We start from the raw sequence: 10,000 nt of genomic DNA on the forward strand, positions 1-10,000 counted from the left end.
GTGTGTGTGTGTGTGTGTGTGTGTGTGTGTGTGTGTGTGTGTGTGTGTGTGTGTGTGTGTGTGTGTGTGTTATATACGCTGTTTCAACTTTTCTATTACGGTCGCAAATAATTTCTCTTTGAATAAGTATCTTTTCTCAAGGGAAGATTTGCATTTTGTGTTTCCTAACTTGTTCAATTTCCAGGATGCTGTTCAACTCAGATCTTGTCTTAGAGTCTTCACTTTATTTTGTAGTCTCTTTTCCACGTTTGCTCTTTTTTAATCTTTCCTTGTGAGATTTCTAATCTTCTAGTGACTACTACTCCTCCTGCAGAACTCAATAAATTATTGCCTCTAATATTTTTAGCATCTACCCTACTGATAACAGAATCTACTTTCCTAATCAATTTTAGCAGCTTCCTTCTGTTGGAGCATTTTAATGCTTGCAGTCTGTTTCTAACTCCCTCACTCATTTCTTCCTGAAACTCATCCAAAATATTCCGATGTTCCTCTTTTAAATCACTTAAGTTTATGATGCAAGTTGTCCCTTCCTTATTCGTAGCGCTATTATTATTTTTCTTTTAGGTTCTTCTTTGGCTTATGTTGTTCTTTGTGTTTCCTGTTGCCTGGTCTTTCTTTTCCAGTTCTCTTGTGATCTCTTCTACCTCCAATTCTGCTTAGCAGCATTTCGTCCGTCTTTCAGCTGTGAGTTTAAATTCCGCTGAGGTCGAATTTGCCTTTCAAGTTTCTGCGTCGATAAATTAAACACCAGTAAAACACTGGGATCGATGTAATCGACTATCTCCCTCCCCCACATGTTAGGCCTTGTCCATTTAGTAGAAAATATTATTATTATTATTATTATTATTATTATTATTATTATTATTATTATCATTATTATTATACAGGGCAGCGAGCTGGTAGAATCGTTAGCACGCCGGGCGAAATTCTTAGCGGTATTCGTCTGCGGTAGTTTCGTCGGGGTCGACTTTGCCTTTCGTGTTTTCAGGGTCGATAAAATAAGTGCCAGTTACGCACTGGGGTCGATGTAATCGATGTACACCTTTCCCCGAAATGGCAAGCCATAACTAATCATAAACAAGCATTATGTATACATATATAATTCCCTCTATACATAGAAATAATTCGTAAATCTGCATAACAGAGATATTTAAACAACAGCAATACATGCCTGGTTCTTATGAAAGAAAAACTAACGCAGAAGAGGGCTTGAAATGGAAAGGAAGAAGATCGAAACTAGATACAGGGCGTTTACCGCAGCTCTCTACATGTTTAGCTACTTCGCAGCTACTCCGTACATTTAGATGTATAGGTGACTGAAAATAGCACGGCTGGATAATTACACAATTTAATATTGAAGCAATATTGTCAGGAATCAAAGATCACTGCAGTCAACATATGAAGAAAGTGAATATATAGGAACGAGTTTAAGTCACTTATACCCTTAACGAATGCATGAACGTCACAAATTCTAATTTCCTATATTCTCGTTGTCTACATAAACGATTATTATTCGCAAAGAGAGCGCAACACGATCAGTTCTTATTTTGTTTGATAGTGAAATGATTCGTGGAAATCATATAACGGAATAATATGGAATAGGTGAAAAAAAAAATATATTGAGATAATAAAACAAAGCAAAAATATTGTTAGTGAAGCGAGTGCCAGGAGGCAAAAGAATGCAAATTGATCCGGTGCTATCTATAAGATATCACACAGCGAAGTAAATGATAAAAGGTGGAAGAATGTATTAGAAAGAATATTAACAAGACGACAGAAAAATAAATGAATATATAAAACGAAAATGAAAACATATTTGTATATGCACATAGACACGCAGATACACAGACACTCACAGATACACACTCATTTATAAGTGTGTATGTGTGTGTTTGTATGTGTGTGAATGTGTGTGCATGTGTATGTGTGCCTGTGTCTGTCTGTGACAAGAGTATCAAAACAAAACAAGACAACAGTTTTAACATCGGTCACGAAGGGACAGAGCAAACTGCTACTACTACTACTACTACTACTACTACTACTACTACTACTACTACTACTCATTATTATTATTATTATTATTATTATTATTATTATTATTATTATTATTATTATTATTATTATTATTGCAAGAGCCTCCACTATATTACTGCAATTTTAATTAAAGGTGTGTATAAATTTCATCATGCACATGCACATAGTTATATGTATGCACACACACATATACACATATATATATAAATATACATATATAAATATACATATATACATATACATACATGCATATATATATATATATATATATATATATATATATATATATATATATATGTATGTATACACATGCATATACACATGCACACACACATATACACACTCATGCATGCAGCGTTGGATTTCGGTGGGATTGAACAGGTAAACATTCAGGTGCAAATAAATAATGAAGTTGATTTGGATGAATGAATGGTGGAGGAGTTCTGTGGCTTCATGGTTGTGTGTCATGAGAGTACAGGTCATTTAAGTACAGTGTCAACGATGATAGCTATACAACAACAGATTTGAGAATATCGGAAATATGAAATAGAATGAGGGGTGATGGTAAATTGACACCGTGGCTATTGACCCCTCCATACCGTTCACTTCTATTGATTTTCTTTTCTCCAACTGATTTTTATGAAAATGATCACCATACCTGGTGCGATTTGACCTGGATAAAGATAGTTTGTAGATTAAACATCACATCTTTACCTCTAGTGTCTGTAGCTTACAACGGTTAACATGTTTCGTAGTTAAACATAATAATATTCCGTCAGTTACGACGGCGTGTGTTCCAATTGATCCAATCATGAAAATAGCCTGCTCGCGATATTAACGTGTAAGAGGCTGTACATTCCACAGATACACATAACTTTAACGTCCTTCTTAGTGAGTTTAAGCATGACACAAACTGTTATAAGGGTAGCTCTTTAAATACAGATATTACTCACTTTTGCCAACTGATAAGACAGAAGCAACGTGTAATAAAGTGCCTTGTTCAAGGACACAGCGCGCAGCCATGTATCGAGCTCAGTGCCTAACGATCGGGATCCGAATATCCTAACTTCTAAGTATATTTTTTTAGATGCTAGAGCATGTTGAGTTGCGGTATGTATTTTTAAATAAATATATTTTCCTTATTTATTTGTGTTTGGTCAGTGGTGCTGTCTGGGCATTGGTAGAGTGGGAAAACTAGGAATTGGGGGGGGGGTTATTTTGTGCACAGAAGTCTAAGTGGCAACTAAATGGTATCTGTCTTGTGGTCGAATTCCTCACTTGTTGGCGGTGGACCGTCATCCTATCTCTGATGGTAAGACTTGCCTGCCCCATGTAATCTTTGTGGCACCCTTCACACTTAATGGTATCAAGTAAAGTTTTTGACGCGCAGGTGAAGTTATTTTTTACGACAAAATTGTGTCCTGATTGGGATTTATATACTGTTCCTTCACTGAGGTGGATGCAGGTCCCGCAGTTAGAGCGACCACATTTTTTGACAGTGGGTGTTGCGCGTATGTTTAGTAATTCTGCATTGGTTAATAACTTTTTTAGGGATTTGGGTTGTCTCTTGCTTTTTATTATGTTATAGTTTTGGAGTGCTTGTTTTAAACGTGTGTCTTGACTCAGTAGTGGGATGTTCTTGTATATAATCGTGTAAACTTCTGTATTTCTTGGATTATGTGTTGAGAGATATGGATGACTATTTAATGTACGGTTTTCGTAAGTCTTGGATATCGATTCTTTCTTTCGGTACTGTCTTTCGAGAAGAATTTTATTTTAGTTTTTAGAGTCTTTTATTTCGTGTTTCATAATTTGAGACAATTTTACAGATTCTTCACGCTAGATTGAAGGATATGTTTGTCATCATGTGCTTTAGATGGGTGATTGGAGGTGAACAGCAGGTATTGCTTGGAATGAGTTGGTTCGTAGTGGATATCAGTTTCCATGTTGGTACCTTTTTTATAAGAAGAATGTCTAGAAATGGGAGTTGGCCTTGATTATATTCCATTGGATACAGTTGTTGTTAACGCTGTTGATTAAATTTTTGAATTCATTGAGTTGGTCGAATGTGTGAGAACATAGGATGAGGTAGTCGTCCAAGTAACGTTTCCAATTCTCTAAAAGACATTTGTGGAAAACAAGCCGTATTTTAATTTCGATTGTTCATAGATTTATACTTCCAAGAAGGCCATCACCAGATTAGCATAAGTTGGGGCAACTTTATTACGCTTTGTAGTCACTGATACCTGTTTGTAGGTATTATAATAAAAATATAAAAAGTTGGTTTGGAGGATATACTTAAGGCCCTGGCAGAAACTATGGGAATGTTTTCACCCAGTAACCAACCTCCCAAACTATTTCTAAAAAACTTTTTTTTAAAAAGTGAAACCGGTCAAGTCAGTAAACATCTTAAAAAGAACACTGAATTTTGAAATCCTCGTTCCTATATATATATATATATATATATACACATACATAAATGCATATAAATATATATATATGCATATGTATGGAGGTATGTATGAATACATGTATGTATATCTGTATGCATGTAAGTATGTATGTATGTATGTATGCATATATGTATGTATGTATTTATGTATCAGTGAATATTTAAAAGATCCAGCAGCAGGTTTAGCTTATAATAAGCATGATCGAAAACAATGATGTATCAATTCCCAGCACATTTTAATATTTCCTCTTTATGATTGTACTTTTAGCGCTCGTTGCACCATATTTAGTGTGAGACACCGTACAGAGAATATGGCCGAAAGTGGTACACTACAATTAACTCATAAACACATTAGCACCGGAAGTGGTGATGCTATACAACGAAATTATATTAATGGTTTTGGTGAATATTGTGAATAAAATAGGGTAGATGTTGGGGTAAAACTATAATAACTGGCACATAAAACATGTAAGCACACACACATTCATGCATATATACATACATATATATGTGTATGTATATGTATACACACACACACACACACACACACACACACACACACACACACACACACACATACATATAGATATATATATTTATATATATATATATATATATATATATATATATTATATTATATATATATATATAAAGACACTTCACACTTGACTATATTTTTATCTAACTATTTTCATATATACGTACGTAGATGCATTGCATACATATATTTGTAAAAACGGACACACACATATGCCAACATAACATACCTACATATATATCACAACTGCATCTGTACATAAAGTACAGTTGCACAGACATGCAACCTCACCTGAAAAGAAAAAGCAGTTGAAACGGAAGGAAAGGGTAGAAAGAGAATGGAAATTATATATATGGAGGGGGAAGGGCAGCAGCAGCAGCAGCAGAAGAGGAAGAAGAAGAAGAAGAAGAAGAAGAAGAAGAAGAAGAAGAAGAAGAAGAAGAAGAAGAAGAAGAAGAAGAAGAAGAAGAAGAAGAAGAAGAAGAAGAAGAAGAAGAAGAAGAAGAAGAAGAAGAAGAAGAAGAAGAAGAGGAAGAAGTTCCAACAGCATGTGGCTAACATTGATAAATACAAAGCAAGAAGTTCGAAGTTTAGAGGTGAGCTGTACAGATACACACACACACACACACACACATATATATATATATATATATATTTATGTGTATATACATATAGAGTGATAGATAGAGAGACATATAGAGATATATAGTGGGAGAGAGGAACTGATATACAGACACACACACACACACACACATATATATATATATATATATATATATATATATATATATATATATATATATATAATTCATAGTTAAAATTGCCTATGAAAGAAAATGTAGAAACACAAAAAGAAAAAGAGGAAAATTGAAGTAGACAAAATCTGTTATATGGAGAAATAAAAAGAGAGAAAAACAGAAAAGTGAGTAAAACGGGAACAGAATGTAGAGGGTGAGAGAGAAAGGGACATGGAAAGAAAGGCAGCAGACAGAAGAGACAGAGGCGAGGAATGAGTGATAGAAAGAGATGGATATCTGAAACATCGAGAACGTGACAGCAACTGTAATTCCTCTGGCTAAATCATGTTCTGGGTCGTAGAAATTAATAAATCATTTCATGTCGTAATTTCACAATTGATATGTGGGTGCAAGCTGAGTTTTGTGATAGATAAGTATATATATATATATATATATATATATATATATATATATATATATATATATATATATATATATATATATATATATATATATATATATATATGTATATATATATATATTCACATATATATGTATATATGTATACATATAATTATAGATATATATTTGAGTATATATTTACATTCATATGTATATTCGTATGCATAACAACTGTCCCTAATTTTACTTTTGTATGTATTATATATTTATATACCTATAGCTATAACTATATCCATCTATCTATCTATCTATCTATCTATCTATCTATCTATCTATATGTGAATATATATACATGTGTCTCTGTATATATATATATATATATATATATATATATATATATATATATATATATATATATATATATATATATATCTAATAAATTCATATGTATCCATTTAAATACAAACATATATAATGATAGATGTATAATTATGTATACATACATGAGAATATATATATATGTTTCTATGTAAGTATGCTATGTATATCTGTGTGTCCGTGCGTGTGTGTATTATATACATAGACGATAAAACTCAGATGGTGTGAATGTTTATTTAACGAAGTGCATCCTTAGGATTACGACCGTTTCGCAACCTTATTCATGTACTATTAATTTCCCTGCATGTCTTCATTGTCGGAGGAAGCACTATCTAGCATTAGCATGGGCCCTCGAGAATCAGGGGGTGATGGAAAATACCGCATGCAACACAACAATATGTGCGCAGCATGGTAATCTCACATCAAGAAAAACAACGCTTGACATTTTAGTTAAATTTTTCTTCATATCGCTCAAAAATGGACGTTCAACGAAACTCCCATGTGAACTGAGATGAATAATGCAAACCCCAAAGTATCCCTCTCAACAGATGGCTATGATACTCCCCCATGACTTCTCTCTGTGATCAGAGATGCGAATATGGTCAGCCAGGTTGGGACATGCTTAACTGGTTAAGGACAAACAACTGACAAGCAAATCTGTCGTTCTGAGCAGAATATTTGCTGTAGCCCATCTTTTATACCAAGACAAAACAATGTACAGGATAACACTTCCAATAAGTTAGGATCAGAAGTCATGAGAATCTGCTTCAGGGCATTCATTAATATTATTATTATTATTATTATTATTATTATTATTATTATTATTATTATTATTATTATTATTATTATTAATGTTATTATTATTATTCCTTCGTAACACAGTGTAGGTAAAAATGCACTGGAGTCTTTAGTCATATGTCAAGTTGCAACAAGAACCTCAGACACATAATACCTTCCTTAAGATCTGCGCTGAGCCAAATAAGGCTGCTTTTTGCAAGACATCAATCTTGCATGGGATTTCCAGTTGCCCTAAGAAGTTTTGAAATTTTAATGGGATTGAGTCCAAATGGTATCAATGGAATTGATTAATGAGATTGATCACCACTGGTATCACTTTTACATTACCCTCTCGCATTCCATACAGTCTTGCCATTTCCACTTTCAATTCGGAGTACTTGGTGATTTTTCTCAACCTCTTTACTCACAACATTCATGTCATTTGGTATAGCTACATCAATGATCTGACAGTATTTGTCTCTCTTATTCACTGTGACAATATCCGGCCGATGGTGTTAGATTATACTATCCGTCTGAAAATCATAGTCGCAAGTATCGGTACTTTTCCATCCTCCTGCATAACTTACTTGGTACATGCTCATACCAGTTCTCTGTTACCTCATATTGGTATTTACGGCACAAGAGCCAATGAAGACATACACACACTATATCGTGGCGGCGCTTGTATTGTTTTTGTGCAAGGCTCTCACATCTACTTACCAAGTAGGTCATATTTTCTACACTTTCCAAAGAGTGTGCATTTCTGGGTGTCAGAAGATTTATAGACGTCATACTTCACTGAATTGGTAGCGAGAGCCTAGCCTTGTACAGCAATAATCAGGCTTTCGGTAGTACGCTTCAAATTACCTCGCTCAAGCCATGCCCAAGATGATGTATTATCCTTAACGTTCTGTGTATTCCTTTCAATCTGTCCATGCATTCTCATTTCAAGAGGGTCTTCTTTTCTCTTCTCCTCAGCTCTTTGGTTTAACTCTTCCCTGCCCATCATTTCATCTGCATTTGCACCCATATCTTTCGCGGCATATCGCAGCAGGTCTTCATCATTATTTATCAAAAACTCAGCAAGCGTTCTCCTTTTACTCCTTACACAGTGGTCTATACTAATTTGTCCTCTGTTTATGTTTGCTTTCAGGTGTAGCACCCCGTACAGCGTCATCAACTTTCTCGTCCTTCTATCCAGTGTTGATATTTCTTTCTTAGTCAATCTGAGGATGGATGCACTATATCTAACCACCGCAACTGTCCAGATATTCTTTCCGGTAATACATTTTTGGCATTCAGATTGGTTTTAACACCATCTTCACCTTTTTTTACACGCCTCGCTCACCTTGACTTTCATTTCTCTGTCTAGAATGTCATCCAGCTCCAAAATCCCTAATATCTATATCCACTACCGTCGGGTTCACCCATGGTCTCTCCTGATTTTAACTGCAATCCCCTGCAGACTTTTTTCTTCCCTCTTTTCATATTAAATATTGAGTATCTGGTAATACCAAATTCCATACCGATGTCCCTACCACATTTCTGAACTGTTTTGGTTAAGGAATCTATCTGTGTTTCAGATTTCCCAAACAATTTCAGGTCCTCTATAAACAGATGATGGCTTTCTTCCCACAAGTCTCACTGTTATGGGTATTAGTGAGAATACAAAAAGTAACGGAGAAAATGAGTCACCTTGGAAGATTACCCTTTTAATATTAAATTTTCCAAGGAATACATTACTTGAGTACAATTTGGTTTTCCACACTTTTATTCTATGCATCAGAAAATTTGTGATGCTGTCAGCAGCACCAAACATCTGCAGGCATTCAACGATCCAAGAATGAGGCATCGTATAAAATGCCTTCGCAAAGTGAATCCAAGCCATAGATTGTATGATCTTTTCTACAATGCCTCAAAACTGTTTTATGATAAACCAGATAATCTTTGCTACCCTGACTACTCTTCCTTCATCCTTTTTGTTCCCTTGGTAGATTTATTCCTGTCCAGGGAAGTGTGTGTCTTTGCCGCACATATTACAGTGAATAACCATTGATGCGTGTGTTTCTGGTCGACATCAACTTCTTTGCTACGGACCACATACTTACCATGCAGAGGTTTCTGTTCCCATCTGCTAGCTAATTTTTCATGTGCTTTTGTCTTTGCAATAAATTTTCTTTTCTTTGCAGCAGCAGTTGGCGCATTTCTTTCAACCCGATCAATCCGGTAGGTATCTAAGAGATCAGTAGCGAAGTTTTGCTTTCTTTCACAATAGAGTGAAGTTTTTTAGGTCTTTCATGTTTTTCGACAAGTTTTAGCATCCAATCGTTGGTTGCATCAAGGTATTTGGCCAGTCCGATTGTGGTGGTTTTGTACGTAAGTTCAAGCTGGATCAAGCCTCGACCTCCCTGAGTTCTGGGAAGGTAAAGACGATCCACGTCTGCCTCTGGATGGTGATCAAGATATGCCCTGTGTCCCACGATTCCATTACGTAGTTAAAGGCCCGAAGCATGACAAATATATTGCGACCTGCCAAACTCCTACAGGTCTTTGGGTTTGGAGCTATTTCCACAATATAAGTGACTGAGAGTATAAACCTTCTGAACTGGGCGCATGTCCATCGAAAGTTTCATTTCCTGACGCTGGTGGTTATTTTAATGTGAATGGATCAAGGAAAAATGA

Source organism: Octopus bimaculoides, chromosome 6 (assembly GCF_046866305.1).
Source record: "Octopus bimaculoides isolate indiv1 chromosome 6, ASM4686630v1, whole genome shotgun sequence".
Lineage (NCBI taxonomy): Eukaryota > Metazoa > Mollusca > Cephalopoda > Octopoda > Octopodidae > Octopus > Octopus bimaculoides.